Raw genomic sequence first — 19,196 nt, forward strand, 5'->3', positions numbered from 1 at the left:
TTACCAAAAAGATTTCCCCCGAAACTTTTAAACATCTCTCTCAGGTTTAGCTTTTTTCCCCCCCAATGTTCAAACAGAAAATTATTTTCCAGCCCCTGAGCAGCATCTTCGGCTGGCACCTCTCCATTCCTGACAGAGTGCAGAGAAACATTTGCTGCCTTCGATGCCATTTCACCAACTTTTTTTTTCCTTTCCCCTAATCCACAAAGGGGCTTTAGTGTAATATGCATACATTGGAAATGCCACTTCAATTATCTGGAACTGCTGTAATGAGAGAAAACAGGGTCCATTAACATTCATCCTCCCACACTAGTATGTACGGTGATGACTGAATTCGAATTAAGTAAAATAATAATAATAACGCATCTCAAATAAAGTAAAACAAACCCGCTTCAGGCTATATTCCCACCTTGGGTTAGGTTATGTAGAGATGCCATCATTAACAAATTAAAGGTAAATATTGATCATCATGCTTGTAGTTTTATTCAAAAGAGACACAGAGAGGTGGAATTAATTCGGGGACAGATGAAATTAGCAAACTCGCAAAGGCATTACACAAACACACATCAGGGGTTTAACAGGAACACGAATGCAGCACAGCGGCAGTGGTGGCAGAGCATAGGCTGCAGCAGCCTTCAGCATGCACAGCAGCAACGTTAATCACCCCGAAGCCGATCATTCTTTCTGGGGGGCATGGATGAGAGACACTACTTGTTATGATGAGTCTATATAAATATGCAGCTTATCAGTGCTGCGCAAAGTTGCACTTAAAGTGTAACATAACAACACCTTTTTTCCTCACGTCCTTTTCTGACCTTGAAGAGAGACAGAAAAAAAACCCTTTTAAACATTCAAAAGAATAAAGAAAACTCAAGACAAGCAGATTTGTCTTTTTTACAACTTTTAACTCAACAACTCTTAACTGTTACCATTTAGCGGCAGTTATCAGTTATTAACTGTTTAAGACATCCAAAAATAAACCAGCTCAATCAAAGATTAACCAAACTGTACATGAAATAATCAGGCTCTCTGATCTTTTGCTTTGGGGATGCGTCTGATTACATAACGATAATATCTTGTATTTCTTTTAAAAAACCCAAAGTTAGAAAGCTGATGCTGAGATCACCAGTCTTCAACACCAGTAACATAAGCACTAGCTAACAAGGATACATTGAAGTTAAAAGATGGAGTGTGTGTGGGGCCGATTCAATGTCAGTTACCATTTGATCAGTGGAAATAGACAAGAAATATTTAGTCTACACCACCACTTAAATGATATAACAATACATTCTACTTGTAACTGGCGGTGTTAGAATTAGTGTAGTGACACGTTGATAATGTTGAATCGAGCACTTTGCCAAAATCCACTTAAAGGTATGCGAACAGAGAACCCAGAGTTCAGTCTCTCCATACTCTAATTGTGAGGAGAAAGGTCATTTTACATCTTTTGAAGGTGACATATTTGGTGCTAAAAAGATTCCCTCAGCCTGTCTTTCATGGAATTTAGGCCAAACGTGACAGGAATACTTCCCCCTGCCTGCAGTCAGTTGTACAGCTATAGTCTCTGGTTCAGCAGTTGCTGTGGTGGAGATGCAATGAGTCAAGCACAGTCAGCCTTTGCTCTCTGCGTGGGCTTCATCTTCTGGATCATGATCATCATCTGCTTCTTTGGGAGTCCATTTTAATATTCAAACCAAGCAGAGAGAACAAGTGCAGAGGGACAGCGTCCATCTGAATAATTGAGGAGACTCTGTAGCGCTACAGGATCCTCTCTCTCATCACTCCATAATTCCTTTTTTTTTTAGCCATGCTTCTTGAAGTTTGTCCCAGAAAGCAGTCTGGGACCTGAGAGCAGAGCAGCCAATCCAGTGGTCCCGACAGGCTAATGGAAAAAGATGGAAATGAAGGAAAAGGGATGTCCCACGGTGGGACCGAAATAGAGAATCCATATCTATTATGACAGCAAAAGCAGCCGTGGAGCTAAATTAAGGATAGAAAGAGTCAACTAAACCCATCTCTGCCCATAAATTTGTTAAACACTAAGTTTTCCCCAAATGTAGCCTCCAATTTGTTTGACAGACTTTAAAACCAAGTTGTCTAAATAAGTCCCTGACTGCCGTTCATTCTTTCAAAGGAGCAGAAGTTACAACTTCCATTATTGTCACACAAGAGAAAACCACAACCGTACAGGTGGTCAAAAGATTTCCAAAACCATCCCAAGGCAGCAGAAGGTCAGGGAACGCCAGGGAAGGGCGTCAATCCGGCATCAGCACCGGCATCTGCTTCCATACGCGCGCGGGAGCACTGCCAGGGTCCCGCGTGAGATTCTCGGTGAGCAGATTCCTGTCAAAGGCGCCAGAAACAGACATCACGGTGATCGAATGAGGGCCTGAGGTCCTGCAGTGGGACGCCGAGCGCTCACAGACCAGCGCTGAAATGAGACACCACCTGTGTTGGATCGACGAACTTTGGACTTATGCGCTCGTCTTCACCCCCATTTTACATGCAGCTCGAATGCACAAATAGATTCTTCTGCAGAGATAAAGCAATTTCTTTTTTTTTTAATCAGCCATTTAGATCCACACAGACTCTTTTGTTCTGTGTGGTTTGATTAGATATTCAAAGTCATCCGGCTTTATTTGTCATCCGAGTTCACAAAAGATAAATATTTTCATAAATAGCCATCTTGTTGAGATCATTAATAATAAATCAGGGTTAAATAAATCAGTCAACATCCAAAACAGCGCCGAATGCAGAGGCAGAGCTCTGCTCTATGCCGTTTCTCAGATGATTTGCATGAAAAACGGAAGTAATATGAGCTGTCAAACTGTCATCTGCGCTTGACGCCGGAGTCGACTTGCCACCCAGACATCAATTGTGGGCTGAAAATGTGAGCGATACCGCTGCGCGGGGCTAAATAAGACAGAGAGTATTTATATTCTTATGTGAAAAACACTGGGCACACTGGCCAATTTGACGGTGTAGGTTGCTGAGGTGTCCTACCCCTTTAATCCCAGTTCCTTTTTTATATATGTGGAAATATTCAGGAATTAAAAGTCAAGAAACGAAGTTTTGTCAGAAAAGACCATTAAAGTCTCTTGTAGGTTATTTTTCCTCCTGCTGCCTATAAAAATAGACGCGATCAACCCAAAGGTCCAGTTTGATGCACCTGAAAGTGACATCATCTGCAGATATGATGAAAATTCTTTGATGAGATTCCCGCTGCCACTTAGCATGGGATTACCTCTAATCTGTGTGAAATTGGCTCGTGTTTTGAACAGATCCCATTTTCTTATGCATGCGGGGGAAAGTTCTGACTTTCAAAGAGAGGAAAAAGAAGGACCAATGCTCTGTGAACTCTTTTTAAGCCAAAGGAACGTTCGCTGAGCAAACAGTGAACGACAGCATTTGTCCTTATTTATAACGAGTCTCCTGCTTAAAAAAATAAGCTGTTGTACAGCAATTAAGTGATCATTTTGAGAAACATTTACCGATATTAAATTTGGGAGGTCTTGTGTTAAACCCCGCTTATCTATAAATACTCTGATTTATTCGACTGATTCTGGGGACAAATCAGATCATTCCTGTACGCATTAGATCATTTTTCTCTCCAAAGTGATTACATTTGTCTCTAATAAATGTATCTCTTCCCATATTCTGAACGGCCACATGCCGTAATGACTGACTTTATAGAGGTCATAAGTTCTCAATCAGTCCTCATTTGATCCCCCCCCCCTCTTTTTGCGAACAAAACAACACGAAATGTCATGATTAATATTCATGGAAGTCCTCTCAGTCTCATAAAGTAGCTTGGCCTCTCTGACCGGGAGGCACTCTGTCACGTAGCCCACATGTGGTCCATTATGGCATCTAATGAGACATCGTGTTCTCCTCAGATGGTATTAATGCAGCCTCACTTGTCTGTCTGCGGGTCCTGGTGTCACCAAAGCTCTTTACACAACAACCACACAGCCCCAGAAGTTTCCCTCCTTTCTCTACTACAGACTAAGTGTAAATATCTGTTCAGGAACGGTCGCTAGAAGTGAAAATATGTTCCATGGTCTTATTTCTCCACAATGCTGGCGCGCACGCACGCACGCGCACGCTTCCACAGTTAAAGATCAGATGATGCACAGTTAAGATGGAGCCTTGATAAGACCTGCGGGTGGAAATGGTGCGTTTACGGCACAGACTAACGCCTGTAGATGGCAACCATACCTCATCAACAATGGAACGGCGCGCGCGCGCACACACACACACACACACACACAAACGCGCGCTGACACCGGATCGGGGCTTTACGCGTTAATGCTATTGATCCCTGATAATTAACGGCTGCTGTGTGATTTAAACGGGCGCACGGACGCGCAGCCAAAGTGGTCAAAGTTAAAGTGCTCCCTGGGCGATGCAGGAACGCGCTCACGCCTACACACGCACGCGCGCTCCGAGACGCTTACACGCGTGGCTGGCGTACACGCGCCCCCCCACCTCCCCTTCCGGATCCGTGCGCGGGGACCGCGATTTCAGCGTGCTCGTTATTCCAGTCTTGGACTGCAGCGAGAGGGGGGAACCGTTAGGAGCCGGTGGCGAGGAACCTGCTTTATTTGCAGCACACGGATGACGACGACGGCGGCGCCGCTTCACCACCGGACAGTCTCTCCTTGACAGGCGGAATTATGACTAAAAGCCGCGCTTATATAATCAATAACGCCGATCGCTTTTTCTTACAGTCTGCTGCATGCCCAGTGATACCGGAGCAGCCGGTGGCACACCATTTGTCCCGATGCGACGCGTGTGATGGTTGCAGTGGGACGGATATCCTTCATGTTCTCCAATAGGCGCACTGGTGCTTTTTAAGGACGCCTTTTCCCCTCTGAATAATGTTTGAACTGGGCCGGTTTTAACCATCAAACCTTGATTCTGTGGGACATGCGATCTGACGGCACTTGAGATTTTTTTTTTTACCCCCATTTTTACTTTGTTCCTTTTGAATTCATTTGGCTCTTAAGTCCGTCTGAGTCGGACCGCTTCGGAGTGAAACGAGGCCCTGGAGCAGACTTGATTCTCCCCCTCGTCAAAAACTCTGCAGGATTTCCTCCTCCTCGGTCCAGGGGAATATCTTCGGGTCGAGGGGGGGTTTACAGCAGCTCCTCTGAAGGGTTTTTGTTTTGTTTGTTTTTTTTCCTTTAAAAAAAACCCCCCGAAGCCGCAGCGCAGATCCACGCAACTCCTGAGCGCTCGGCATTTTTCGCATGTTGACTTGTGATGGACAGAGACGCGGACTGCAGCAGCCTCCGAACCTGATTCTAATGGAGATTTGTTTCCTCGGTCGCGCTGCAAATGTTGAGACCGGGGACCGGGGCCCTGCTGATTTTTCCCACACTGCTTTCAACCCCGGTTTCATTTAGTCGAGAAAATGCGTAAGTATGTGTCCGCCCCCCCCCCCCATCATTTATTCCTGCTCATTTTGGCGGCGGCTGCTGCATGTCCCCACTCAGAATAAATCATCTCTGACCAATCTGCCATTTGAGGTCGCCTCGCTGCCTTCAATGTATCTAAAATGTACTTTCTGACGCGTTGCTTTTATAGTCCTAGTGGATGGTGGCTGTGCGTGCGTGATTTGGCGTGCGTCTGAACGTGTGAAATATTTGGACGGGCGCAGGGAGGGAGTTAAAGAAATACGTGTGTGTAGGGGGGCTATCTGGTGCAACAAATTGTGTATGTGAGCTGAGGAACAGACTGTCTGTGGTTGTCCGTTGCCACCAGGACGCTACGGCCGATAAAGGGCCTACGTCATATGGTAATTCAAATTCAGTTCAGGTATTCTCAGCATACACGTTTGCAGCACAGAGAGCAGCGGATTGGCCAGGTGAGCAGCCTGGTCCCCAGGGAAGGCTCTCAGAGTTGCAATCTGTGCAAACAAAAGCCTGGCGTCCAGATTGGCTTTTATTTTTCGAACAATCGCTCGCGCAGAAACACACGCGTCGCCTCCTCTGTCTGTCTCGCTGGCGTGCGGTGACCCTCTGCACAACCTCAGCGAAACTACAACGGAGTTACACCTGGGGGAAAGATGGCGGCGGGGTTGGGGGGGTCATCTCCACACCATTAGCCCGAGCAGGTCGGTGGGGAAGGTGGGCTGCGTTTAAAAATGTCAACTTCTGAGCTCGTTGCTTTGGCAGCACCTCCGCTGGAAATGTGACTGGGAGCTGTCCGTCAGAGGGAGGTGCTAAAAATGGTCTGATGCTGAAAATACCCGCGTGTTGGCTGGAGTGGGAAGAGCCATCCGCATTCCGAGCGGGCATCGGCGTTACAAAACTGCCGCCTGCGGGAGCAGAGGCCGCTCCGCTCCAGACCTGACCCATTTGGTTCCTCAAATGCGCCACTCTCCGCTGCGGCCAGTCTGTAAATTCAATAGTCAGGATGGTGGAAGCCACGTGCCTGCTTATGCGACACATGATTACTGAAACCAACTAAAAATGAAACTCAGAGGTATAACCTGTCGACCCGAGGGCCTCTGCAGTAAAGGCCACACGCCAGCGAGAGTCTCAATAGGGCATTAGGTCACCGCGAACACCTGAGCTGCAGCACGGAGCTTCCACGTATTACATAAAACGCAGAGCGCGGAGCAGTTCCTCGTCAGAAACGTCGTCCTCTGTTGTGCGCCGCGTGGTCGACACGGGTGACGGCTGCCGCCAGGCTGACCCACTTGATTTCAGCGCTCAGGAACAGACTTGGTTTCTGGCGTCGGTTTCTCGGTCATTGGGTGGGAATTGTCACAGACGTGCGCTCGGATCCATTACCTGGCTCCCTAACAACCGCAAAATGAGTGGAAGCTACACCGGGATCGACTCAACACCGCAGTTGTGACTCAAACCTCCACCGGGGGCGAACTGACAGCTTTTTCATGTGTGGCGCACACATCCGAGTACTGGTTGTCTGTAGGATGATGATGATGACGATGACTCACCAGCCAACCATTTTCTTTAAATTTACTCACTCAAACACTGATGTTATTTTAAAACCTGCTGCTCATACGGGCATTAAAAATGGCTCATGCGTCCTCACGACCTTTTAAGAAGATTCTTAAAATCAAGGAAGACGTTTGTTTGTTTGTTGTCATCGTGACATAGTGTGCGCTTATCACCGGCGCCGATCTTCACTGGCTCGGCTGCATCCTTATGGGATGCCAGGATCAATGTATGGGTGTTCCTCACAGAGTTTAGGATTAAGTCACAAACCCCTGGTAAAATAAGAAAATCCAAATGTTTGATCCAAAATTCATTAAATCAGAGTTTCCGCCACCATTGGCGAGAACGTGACTCCAGCTGTAAACCAGCAGGGTCGCAGTCACGTTCTGGGCGTGTTTTGCTGCAGGACCGAGCGGTGTGGTTCCGAATTTGAGTAAAATGTGGAAATCCTGAAGCTCCATCTCAAGAAATCAGCCAGCCGAGTCCTGGACACGGACAGCGACCCCAAGCATTCTTCCAAAAACGGTGGCAGAATTGTTTGAGACAACAATGTCAAAGTATCCGAGTGGCTGTCAAAAAGAGCCTGACCTCAACCCCAAAGAAAAGCTGAAAACATGCGTGGGAACAGCCAGGCCTGCGCTACACCAGCTCCATCAGGAGGGATGAGTCACAGTTTATGAGAAGCTGTTTGTTAAAATGGTATCTGACGCTAAATAGCATGTGCTAATTTTTGTGTGTTCATTTTTATTAGCGTTTAGCAGCAAGGCAACAGGCTAAGCTTAAATTCATGCGTTTGATTGATTAGGGATTTCTGGAGGCTCGTTGCTTCAGTTACTGATGGCAAGTTATTGGTTTTATTTCGGACGTCGGCGGACAGTTCTGCAAAGCTCACCTACTGATAAGATATTTAATTAAAAAACAGCGACAGTAGCCTGAAGCTTACTTAATAACACCACTGCTGCAGCAGAGGACAGACTCCAAATGACCTCAAATGTAAATAAATACGCACGCGCCTGTCTTTGGCTCATGATTTGCATTAATTGCTCAGGTACTTTGTTATTTTATAGTATAACTGCTGCTTTGGCACAGATTTGTTCCCCCCACGGTGGCGCAGAAACACGGGGTGTCACGGAAAGAAGGTCGGAAAACACAGCCAGCAAACGCCACATTTGTGATTACCTTTAGGAATACGAGCCCAGACTCGTCTTCGTTTATCTACGCAGTTCGATAAACTGCACCAGAACTTAGCGGAAACGGTGCCCGGGGCCAGACTGGGGCCCACTTTGGAAAGCCCTGGCTTTGGAGCTGTCATCAGCGATAAGTGCTGATTCATTTCCATACAGCTGTTCTCTTCATTGCATTTAAGCGATTGATGGTGATGGTTTCAGAGGGCTGCGCTCCTCCACGGGGCTGCAGTGTTGTTGTTCTATCAATTTATATGATGGCGTCTCGGCCTTCCTTCATACTTCCCCTGCGACGCGAGGATTTGTGTGTGAAGTGGTGATAAATCCTGGCTGACTTTCTATCTGGATGAAGTGAAAAACAGGCCCTCCACGCTGGCGCCTTTTTCAATCTTAACGCAGTGCAGTTCTCTATGTATATGTCCAATATGTGTCTGTGTGATATAAATAAGCCAGCAGGGCAGTTTAAGATTACAGCCACTGCCAGACAGCTCTATTTTGATAGATAGCACTCTGTATCTTTCCAGTGGTACCTCCGTGAAACACGTGTTCGTGTCGAGTCAAGAGACGGGCCCATCTGAAGCAGCCGAGCCGCCCGGGTGTGAAACAGTCCGATGCGTGCCAGGCTGGAGAGATTTAGCATTCAGAGCGGCAGCTTAAGTTATGCCTTTGTGCACCCAAAAAAGGGATTATTCAGTGAATCCTGCTCGGTGTCATTCACAAGTCTGCATTGAAATCAACAAATATTAACGTGGTGTGAGTGAGTCGCTACTCTTCATTACTCAGTGGTAGAAACCGTAACTTATGGCACACATGTCATTGTGACACATTCTCTGTTTTCTGCCATTGGTGTCTTATTTTCCCATCTGTGCTGTGTACCATGTGTCTGCAGTAGCCTCTGGCAGAGACCAGCCATCATCTCCAGCGAGACTCTGACAGCTCTGCGCTCAGGCACCAGTAGCAGGAATCTGCCACTTGCTGCAAATGCCATAATGCCCTTTATAGATTTTTCGGCTGGGTTTCAATAACCTGCACACAGACAGTTTAGGCCTGTTGAAACCGACATTATTTTGCAGGATTTCACACCTCTCATGTAATGTGAAGCACAACCGAGGACCTCCCGCTGTTTCCAATAATGCATAATCCCAGTAAGGTAATTATGGCCTTTACTCTGGAGTTTATTCTCTTGTTGTTTACTGTTTCTTCCACCATTAGCTAAAATAAAGACATAACACTGCATTTGAAACTAATAAATGTGCAGATTGCTGCAAATCCGGGCTATTCTTTGGATTGCGAGCCGCATTGTTTCTGAAGGCCAACAACTTGATTTTTCTCCTGTTTCTCTTTTGGTTTCATAAAACCACTGAAAACAATCATCACTTCAGTCCCTCCTTTATGGCATAAGAGAAAACAGGGCTGCTCAGACTTTGTTTAGTTGTGAAATATTAAAAAAGATAAAAAAAGGATCAACAAAAACACATTTGAGGATTAGCTAGACTTGTTGAAAGGCCTTTAATGATGGTTTACACTGGAGCTGGAATAACGAAATTACAAATGCTCAGTAGTCGCCCTGACAGATATGGCTCGTAGGTGTTTATTTCATGTTCTAATTGTTTAAGGTTTCATATTCTATACCACCCGTTGACAGAAATATCTAAACACTGAAAAAGAACTGTAGTTTTCCCACATGGATTGTATAAGTGTTATACTGCCAACTGAATGACATTATAATTCCAGACTATGTTGTTTGGTTTAAAAAGAGCCCTTGTGAGGATAAGTACTCACCGCGTCTAACATGAAACAAATAGAATAAGAGAGTCAAAGGCTCCTGTCAAGGCTAATGTGTGATTTGAGATGTTCAGACCACAAATGTGCCAGTTATGGTGCATTATTGTCAACCATTAGCTGGATGAAATCGCACAACATATGATTACGCTCAAAGTGGGGGCTTTAATGGCGGCTGTAATTATTTTATGATGAGACCAGCTTTGAATCACAATTATTTCAAACTAGGATTTATGATTAGAGGCCAGAGGACGGGCGGCTCAAGGGTTTAGACTTCCTGATTTCAGCATCATTTCTAGGTATGACACCACAAGCGTTGCCAACATATGAACAGGTGCAGATAAAATGTAAGATCCTGCTTGCTATGAAATACTCAACTGCATTTATTTTGTTTGTATGAACCAAAATCCTTTCAAATATTTCACAGGCTTTGGTTTATTTTACGCAAATAAATGCTTCCATCCCTCCCATGACGAGTATCAAACATCGGCCACATTAAGTTTTTAAATGATACCCCGGGAGCGTAAGAATAGTATTGACGCGCTGGAGCATCTCAATGTTGTGTTTCAAGCGTTTTGATTAATAGTTTACATGTTTAATTCCCTGCTTTACAAAACCGCCGCTCTGTAATCTGCAGGCTTCTTTTCTTCCATTCTAAGGTAGAACCACTCGGCGTTAGCATGAATAAAGAGCCTGCAAACAATAAATACTGCATCCCCCTCGAGCCACATACACTATATGTGTGCAGCTTTACAGGCCTCTACACTGTAAACACCAGACATGTCAGATTAGACAGATAAGGCAAGAGACAGTAAAGTCTTTTTTGAACTGCAATGGGAGCCAGCAGAGGGAATAAAGAAAGGGTGTCACGTGATCTTGTTTTTAATAAGCAGCCACACATTAACATGTTAAACCAGTTGGAGGAATAACACAACAGGCTCCATAAGTGTGACACACACAGCTTTAGTCATTGAACAGAGAGCTTAGGAAAGCACGAACAGCCTCCTCAAGATCGCCGCGAGCGAGGAAAGGATTAACCTTAGCCAATTAAACCAATCTGACCCGTCTGTCAAACTTCAGAGTTGTCAAACAAGAAAAGCAGGTTTGAAATAAAAGATGAGGAGTGAAATGACCCACCGACGTGCATGTCAGAGGGGTTAAAGCATCGACCCAGCAGAGCAGCAGCCAGGACACACCCTGGGCTCCAGCAGCTGCTGATAAAAGTCAGGCCAGAAGTCTGCCGAACACTGGTCGACTGGTCGGTTGGATTCTGTTGCTGCAGTAATCACAGAGAAACTGCTTCAGACCCCCCCCCCCCTTCCATCAGCATGGCTTTACGAATATTGTGAACCCGCTGATATTTGCCAGTCTATTAATGAAATCATGCAGGGTTTGGTCACAGAGCGTAGCTGAAGCAACATTCCGACCAGTGTTGGAAGGCTTTATGACATAATAATAATAATAATAATAATTATGGCATTTTGCAGTAATGTCGGACACACAGTGAGTCAGCCACTTTCACAGGCTTCTTGTAATTAGCTTGAGTGTCTTTCAATATACTCAGAGGAACATGAAGCTTGTCCTGCATCCACTTGCCTTAAGCGTGTGTTTGCAGCCTTGCCTGAGGGCACAGGTGGTCATTTACCCAGGGATCTCCTCCACTCCTGGCAGTCCTGGCTCCGTACAGGAAAATGGAAGGGAAGAGCCAAGAGAAGCTGCTTCTTCTCAGAGCAAACACGTACACGACCTGGCGTTGCCTTTTCTTCCTTCCTATTTTTCCCCCCAACCTCATTATTTGATAACTTGGTTGGAAATGCCCCACTGCTTCCAGAGTTAATTAACGGGAATGTTTAGGAGGTCATCCCTAACTCGTCATCAGGCAGAATTGACCAATTACCATAATCCACAACCTCCAGCTGAGGTTGTCAACTGTAATGATTTACACCAGTCAGTGATGGACATTCTCTAGCCCATGGCTGCAAGAAGAGCAGATGTTAATTTTACACTCACCTACCCTAAACATGACCTACAAGAACACCCACACCCCACCTAGACCCCAACTGTATGGAGATAATTTCAGCCATTAGTTTGTTTGTTGTGAAACGTATCTGCACAAACAGTTTTAAGTAACAGACTGACCAAAATACATTAGCGTCCCTGGAGGGATCCCGCTAGGGTTGGTTCGAAATGATACTGCCTGTGCTTAATTACTTGGAACGCTTCGCCGTGCGACAACATTCTCCGCAGCTCTCCCAGCCAAGACTTACGGCCCACGAGGAATTTTCTGGAGGATGTCTATGTGAGAAGTTCAGCTCCCCCTTTCAAATTGAGTACTAATTAGAGACTCGGGCAAAGAAAAGATTCAAGTCTGAACCTTACAAAGACCACAGGCATACATATATATAAATGTGGGACGTGGAAAATTCATATTGTAAGCTGCATCAGCACTTGTGTTTGGGCTTAAAAGAAACCTGTATGGCTGAGCCATGTGAGACGCTCTGCCGTTTGATGATCTGACTTCAGACTAGTGTAAGTAACAGCGGGCCTCAGAAGGGGTTTTGCCTCAAAGCCTGGGCAAATCTCATTGTCAGCTTATCAGCCTCAAATTTACTCCACCTTACTAAGGTATTCCCTCCGTGAATTAGGGATAATAGCGAAAGTGATGACTGCCATGATGAGGCTCCGTCTCCTTTCTCTGGCTTCTCCACACCCCCATGCCCCCCCCCCCCCCACACACCCACACACACACCTGTTTAATTCCCAACATATTAATCTACATTTTATCTCCTGCCAGTTCATTTAGCTCGCGTCTTTGATGACAGTAGGCGAGCATGGCGACGAGACAGGCATGACAGCATGAAGCTGCATCTGACGACTGCTGGGTAAAACGCTGCTGTGTTGTTTATTGACGCATGAGTGAAGGCCTAGAACGAGGACCTGCTGATCTTTAGCGGCCCTCCGCTCATTATTGGTGGATGCCATTTCAACAAGGCCCATCTGCCAAAACCTCTAAAATTCTTGTTTCTAAGTCAATTTTGGGCTAAGTAGCAAAGGTGGATCCCAGACAAACACAACATTAAGAGTTGAAGAATAGAATATTCATTAGAGAATAGATTAGATTTAGAATAGAATATTAATCCAAGTGGAGCATTTGAAGGGAGGGGTGGTCATCATTTTTTAGGACCGCAAATCAATATTGCTCAAGTGCTAAAATAAACCAATCAGCCCAATAACTGCTCTTCCTAGACTAATTGAGCAATTAGGAAACATAAAAGAATGAGACAGTTTTATCACTAACAGATGAAAACTGACTTTACAACCAAAATTGCATACAGAGCTCTACAAGCCAAAAAGCTGAGCTAGTTTGAAACGCCATATTCAAATAATATGGTTATTGACAGAGACGGTAATCAGATTAACGAGAGTCTTAAAAGGTAAAAAAAGAAATGAATGTTATATCTCAAACTGAAATGCATTTTCTTGCCGCATCGTTGAACAATGTGCAGCTGAAGCTAAATTTTGCGAGCTCCTCTAACTAGCACCTGCTGCTCGGACCTAATTATCCAGGCAGGGAATACAGACACGAACAGAGGGGGAGTCCCGAGTCTTACTACCATTCACACTTTGGTAATAAAAAACACGTACAAATAGGCCAGTTAATAACATTAGGCGCGCGGCGCGCCGCTCCACTAATGCACCCATCACCTGTAGAGCTGGGAATTTAACTGGCAAGTCCTGCGATCTGATTGGATAATGAGAAATTACTGTCACATCAAGGAAAAACTACACTTCGTTTTAGCACTTAAGCAGAATACAGGTTCACCACAGTGCCAGTAATACGACATTTTGAACTTTTGTACTAGGCAGAAGGCTCTTATTTTGTAGTCGTTGATCAAAAACAAAGACAAATTAACCGTTGTCATAACCAAACACCAAGTTTGTTTTCAGTGACAGTGTTTTCTTACTACTGAAGGATTTAAGCACTCTCGTTTATAGCTCTAGCCTGCAGAAGATATAACACTAATCTCCATTTGTTACATAAGAGATGTGGACTTCTGCACATCCAACAGGTCCAAGAGACAAGTCTTGAACCGCTTCACCTTCAACTCCTCCTCCATATGACCCACAGACTCGTGCTCTGGTGCAAACACCGATTTGCCATGAGGAATCAGCCACGTTAGAAGCTAAAATGGCTGCCCGTTTTTGGGTTTTTATATGGGCTTTTATCTAAGTGTTCGGAACATGCCTTCCTTTTTTGGAGCCAGACAAACATCAGCATCCCTTTTCATTACCTCGTGCACTGGTCTATTGCTGGGTAGTGGTGATATGTAAACTGTGATTCATTTAATATAGGGAAGAGCGGCCTGGCTAAAGGGCATATGGCCATGTTGGAGCAGAGCCACGCAGCTTAAATAGATGGGCAGGACATTGGTGGTGCATTAGCTGTCCTGCTGTGTATCGTTCCTAAAATGCGCTCCCTGTTTATCCAGCAACAGTAAATAAAACATTCCAATCCCATTTTCGTTCCCTCCATGCTGGAGGAAGTCTGTGTTTCAGGGAACTACTGCGGCGTAAATAGTATTTGTCTGTACAAGACGAGAGCGAGACAGATGGACAGGGAGAACGTTTGTGATCTATTAAAATATCCTTGGCGACGAGCGATGATGTATTCACACATTATTCGGGGACAGTTTGTACCAACACTAACATTCTGCTGAAGCCATGATCGGCTGCGATTGGTTAAATACACCAGAGGAACTGCGGCTGCAGAGCGCTGACGACGGCCTGTGTGTGTCGACTGTTGATTATAGGGTGAGCCTGTGGTTCCATCTATTTCATATTCATGAGCCAAATGGTCGGTGCTGTATTATTCATGAACAAATTAGACGTTCAAAAACACCAGCGTGAACGAGGCGCTGCTCTGCGCTGCGCAGGATGCGGAGCGATGCAAAAAAAAATTAAAAAAATGAAGTCAACACTTTAAAATCTAGACAAGTTTTGTTTTTATTCACTCAATTAAGTTGTCTTTATGTCAATGACCCCAGTGTGGAAATGAGACGCTTCATAGAGTTCTGTGAGTTTTGGTGTCCTGAGAGCAATCGAGGTCTCTCGGAAGCAGAAGTGAAGCGGAATCCAGTTCTTTTTCAGCAAGAAAAAGGAATATATCCTGTATACCGTACAAGAGGTTGAGAGCCGAGTGCTTGTAAGAGACCAGCTTTGTTCTGCTTCCCTGATCAGCTGGCTTACCAGCAGTCAGGACAGAGCAAAAGAAGTGTGTCCAACCAAGCTGAGCCCTGTTTTTAAAAAGGCCCCACGGGCCTTGTGTAGAGGCCACATTTATGATCCAAAATTGAGGTGACGAGTCTGGCCCCCCTCCAGGCCCTCAGGCCTGTGTATTCTGCTTGAGCATAACCAGAATCAAGTGCAGCGCTGCGTGGAGGCCCCGAGAGACACCTCTGCACGCGCGCGTGTGTGTGTAAACACTGAGTAGGATGAAGGAAAACCTTGTTAACCTTTAGACCTCGGCCGTGGACGCGGCTGGAGACATGGCAATGAAAATGAATCGTGTTCTGAGTGCAGATAAAAGAGGGTGCAGAATGTAAACAGGCGGTTACATCATTAATGAGCAAGAATGTCTGATGAGGTCAAAGAGGGAAAGAAGATACACACAGCCTTGTCAAGCTAAGCCTTAATAACAACAGTCTGTTAAGGTTTAGCTTTGACGGACGCTAAAACTTCAATTAAGCTGCATTCAAATCAAGCAAATGAGGATCCAAAGCCGCGTCGCTCAATTAACGAAATGGTGCCGATTTACATCACCATCAGGTGACGGAAGCGTCCTGCAGCAGCAAGTCTGATCTGTTCTGCAGCCAATTCCTGAATCAAAAGGTCGGAATTCAGTGTCTGTGCGCTGATTTTTCCATCGAATCTCCAATGTTGCATTGTAATTTGAATAAAGGAGAAGATCTTCAGAACTGTCCTTTACAACTGTAAAACAAGCTGCACAGAGCAGTGAGACTACAATGGGATTACCTCCACAAACCCGCTGGATGCAGCCTATAAACGGGCCCGCCTCGTCAGTTCTCCGTTTTGATGTGCTGGAGTTTGTTTTCCTGCCGTGGATCTGTGCCAGCATGGCCTGCAATTCTGCTGCGCTCGTGCTGATCAATAGTCATTAGCTTGTGACAAGTGTTTTGTCAAGAATGTTGCGCAGTGAATGATAGGCAGCTTCTCACGCGCAAATCCACATGAATCCTTTACACCTGACTGAGCAATGTCCTAAATATCAGCTACTGGATTTGCCGTTGACTGAAAGCAGGTTCATTTCCTTTTTTAATCGTCATTCAAGGCCATTTTAAAGATGTAGCTGGTCGGGTGTTTATTGGCGTCAAAGCTATCTTTAAAATGGCCTTGAATGACGATTAAAAAAGGAAATGAACCCGCTTTTCTCCTGCTGTTCCTGCCTGGCCATTGATTTTACATAATTAGGATAAATTAAAGCCGGATTGTCCCCAAGTACAATTTTAGAAATCAAGCCTTGACCAGCAGTTTACAGCAGTAATGGGCGCACATGCACCCTGCATTCAGTTAGCTCCAACAGTAGAGCGAAGAACTCTGAAAAGACCTTTAATTTTGTTCTAACACGGTTTCCAGCTTAAAGAGAGGAGAAACACAATGGGCTTAACTGCAAGCCACTGATTTATAATCAATCCGCCACATTCACTGAAGGCTGATGTCATGTTAAAAACGATGCCGTATGACTTCATCGAGAGCGACAGGTTTAATGTTTGTCAGGGTGTGGCTGTGGCTCGGGGGCTACCGTGGTTGTTCATTGATAGGGCGGATCCCTGGATTGTGGAGGTTTGATCCCTGACCTCTCCGAGCAGCGAGTCAAAGTCTCTCTGGGTAATGAATGAAAGTCAGACCTCAGGAGCCAGTATATTTAGTATTTGGTTCACCTATTGTAGTGCTGCTGAGACACATTAACCAGTCAACAGACTGTGTTTAGCTTTATTAGTTCATGACTCTGCTGCATAATATGTCACATTTATTATTTTGGAGAGTATCTTTCTTCATGATAAAGCCAGAGAAGGAAAACCTCTTTAGTAAGAGATACAAATCTTAATCAACCCAAACCCAATATGCTAACCCAGTGTTCCCACTCTAAATGTATTCTGTTGAGTCAGTGCCTAATTGCCTGATTTATTGGTTTTGAGATTCAGTCTCAGTTGGGTTCAATGTTAATAGAGATTTATAGAATACTAATGATGCAAGGTTGACAAAACTTTGCAGCACTACTGGATATTGTGGAGGCTGTGTTGGTTCAGTTTGGCCAGTGTTGGGGCCAGTGTTGGGGTCAGTGTTGCACCAGTTGGGGTCAGTGTTGCACCAGTTGGGGTCAGTGTTGCTCCAGTTGGGGCCAGTGTCGGGGTCAGTGTTGCTCCAGTTGGGGCCAGTGTCGGGGTCAGTGTTGCACCAGTTGGGGCCATTGTTGGGGCCAATCGTGAGGCCAGTGTGGGGGCTCTGTGTCCAACAATTTAACAAAAAAGACTCTTGGGAGTCTTCAGAATTGTAGAGATCTGAAAAAGTGAACTAAGAAAAAAGTGCAGGATAGGCTAAACCATTTATTCGGATTATTCATGTGTGAATACACAAAAGTCAAAAATAAGACAAAAAAAGAACCATCAGATATTCAGATTTATGACAGGTCAGCCTTTGTATTCATACGCGACTGGCTCCACAGACGCGGCCTGAATTGTGATATTAGATAAGATAAATGGAGATTTGCATCTCAAAGGGACGATCCGTCAGACGCTGGATCAGTGTGTGCTTGTCAACGTGCAGGCGGACGGATAATTTGATTACTGGAAAACCATGTGGTCTCCTTTGTCTTTCCCCGCAGCGTTCAAGGTTAATTCTCGTCCAATCAGGCCGCTATACCACCGAGGCATGAAGACGGTAGACCCCCGCCAAATTTCAATTTGATCACCATGATTGCGCATTAAAGCCACATGTTCTACGAGCATTGATTTGAGCTGCGCGGTGTTGTCAGGTAGAAAAGCAGCGTGAAATGCAGGGTATTTGTTGTTTGAACGTTGCTCCTCACGTCTCAATGACATCTGAAGGAATATAAAAGCTCGTGTAACACATTTACTGGAAAACTGTGCCGGGTGGGGGCCCAAGATTCCATGAAAGATTCCTCTGAAGCACGCTGTGAACAAATGCTCCTGGCTAAGACATGAACCGAAAAGCATTTGGCTTGCACAGGTAGACGCAGGCCGTTCCAGACAGCCGCGTGTTAGCGCTCGTTTAGACGAGTGCTTCTGGGCCGCCATCTGTATTCAAGGGACGGACCCCCACTTTCACACGGGTGCAGAGAGAGAGCCGAGTCACCGCGACTTCAGTCAACATCTGTCACTTTCCCTCTATCTTCCACTCACTCAGCCACAATTTGCTTTCATCCACTTAAACCAGTGACAGGGGCCCGGATATTTTAATTGAAGGAACAACTCCATCTCTAGACTGAATATGAGGGATAAATGCTTTCATGAACATGGAACATGAAATGTGACAAAACTACTGCCTGCGAAGGCAATTAGACTAAATTACATTCCCATTTTACATGCAGTGAACCCTGTTACATGGCCCAGTGTGATGAATTTACACTTTCACTCATCATTTTAATTAGTATCATTGATTAAAATTACATAATTAAAGCTAAATTTCGCAGGTCAGGAATCCCATTAAAGGGCTACAACCTTAAATCCTTAAACTGTAGGTAAACAAAGCAAATACCTTCCAACCTTTCCCAAACCTTTTCCCCTTTTTAGTCTTTTCCCATACAAATATTGTCACATATGCAAAAGAAATGGCGTGAGAGTGTGCATGTAGCTTTAACTCGTGTTTCATCCCAGCGAAGTGGCGAATCGGGGCCAGCTTTACTTAACTTCTAAAAAATGAGTTATCAGCATTTAAAGCAGCAGAATTATCACATCTGTCCTAGATTTCATCAGCGCTGTGTCTCTGAGGGGGCAGAGAACTGATGAAACCGTCCCCACCTGTTTCAATCCAAGACAAGAATAGAATTCCTGAATAGATCAGGTTTTTTAGAATCGAAGCACATTTGCTAATTTGGATCCACATAATAAAAAGACCTCGTTGAATCCCTGGTTTTTACTGTCAATGTAAATAGAGAACAGAGGGGCAGACATAAGTGGCTAATGAACAGTTTACCTATCTCTATGTGGTCCGAATTGATAAT

At 45.1% G+C, this 19,196-nt stretch overlaps 1 protein-coding gene and 1 long non-coding RNA gene across 2 annotated transcripts in view; one reads left to right on the top strand and one right to left on the bottom strand.

The window, feature by feature from the left end:
• Positions 1 to 458: 458 nt before the first annotated feature.
• Positions 459 to 19,196, bottom strand: part of LOC130521510 (uncharacterized) — a 73,725-nt gene continuing 54,987 nt past the window's right edge. Inside the window, exons 2-3 of the long non-coding RNA XR_008949350.1 lie at positions 790 to 815; positions 459 to 684 (exon numbers count right to left, since the gene is read on the bottom strand). This is a non-coding gene — a long non-coding RNA (uncharacterized LOC130521510). The remainder of the gene's footprint in view (positions 685 to 789; positions 816 to 19,196) is intronic.
• LOC130521509 (leucine-rich repeat-containing protein 4C-like) overlaps positions 4,355 to 19,196 on the top strand; it is a 34,059-nt gene continuing 19,217 nt past the window's right edge. Inside the window, exon 1 of the mRNA XM_057025108.1 lies at positions 4,355 to 5,420. The gene's annotated coding sequence lies outside the window, so the exon portion shown is untranslated. The remainder of the gene's footprint in view (positions 5,421 to 19,196) is intronic.

Source organism: Takifugu flavidus, chromosome 2 (assembly GCF_003711565.1).
Source record: "Takifugu flavidus isolate HTHZ2018 chromosome 2, ASM371156v2, whole genome shotgun sequence".
NCBI lineage: Eukaryota > Metazoa > Chordata > Actinopteri > Tetraodontiformes > Tetraodontidae > Takifugu > Takifugu flavidus.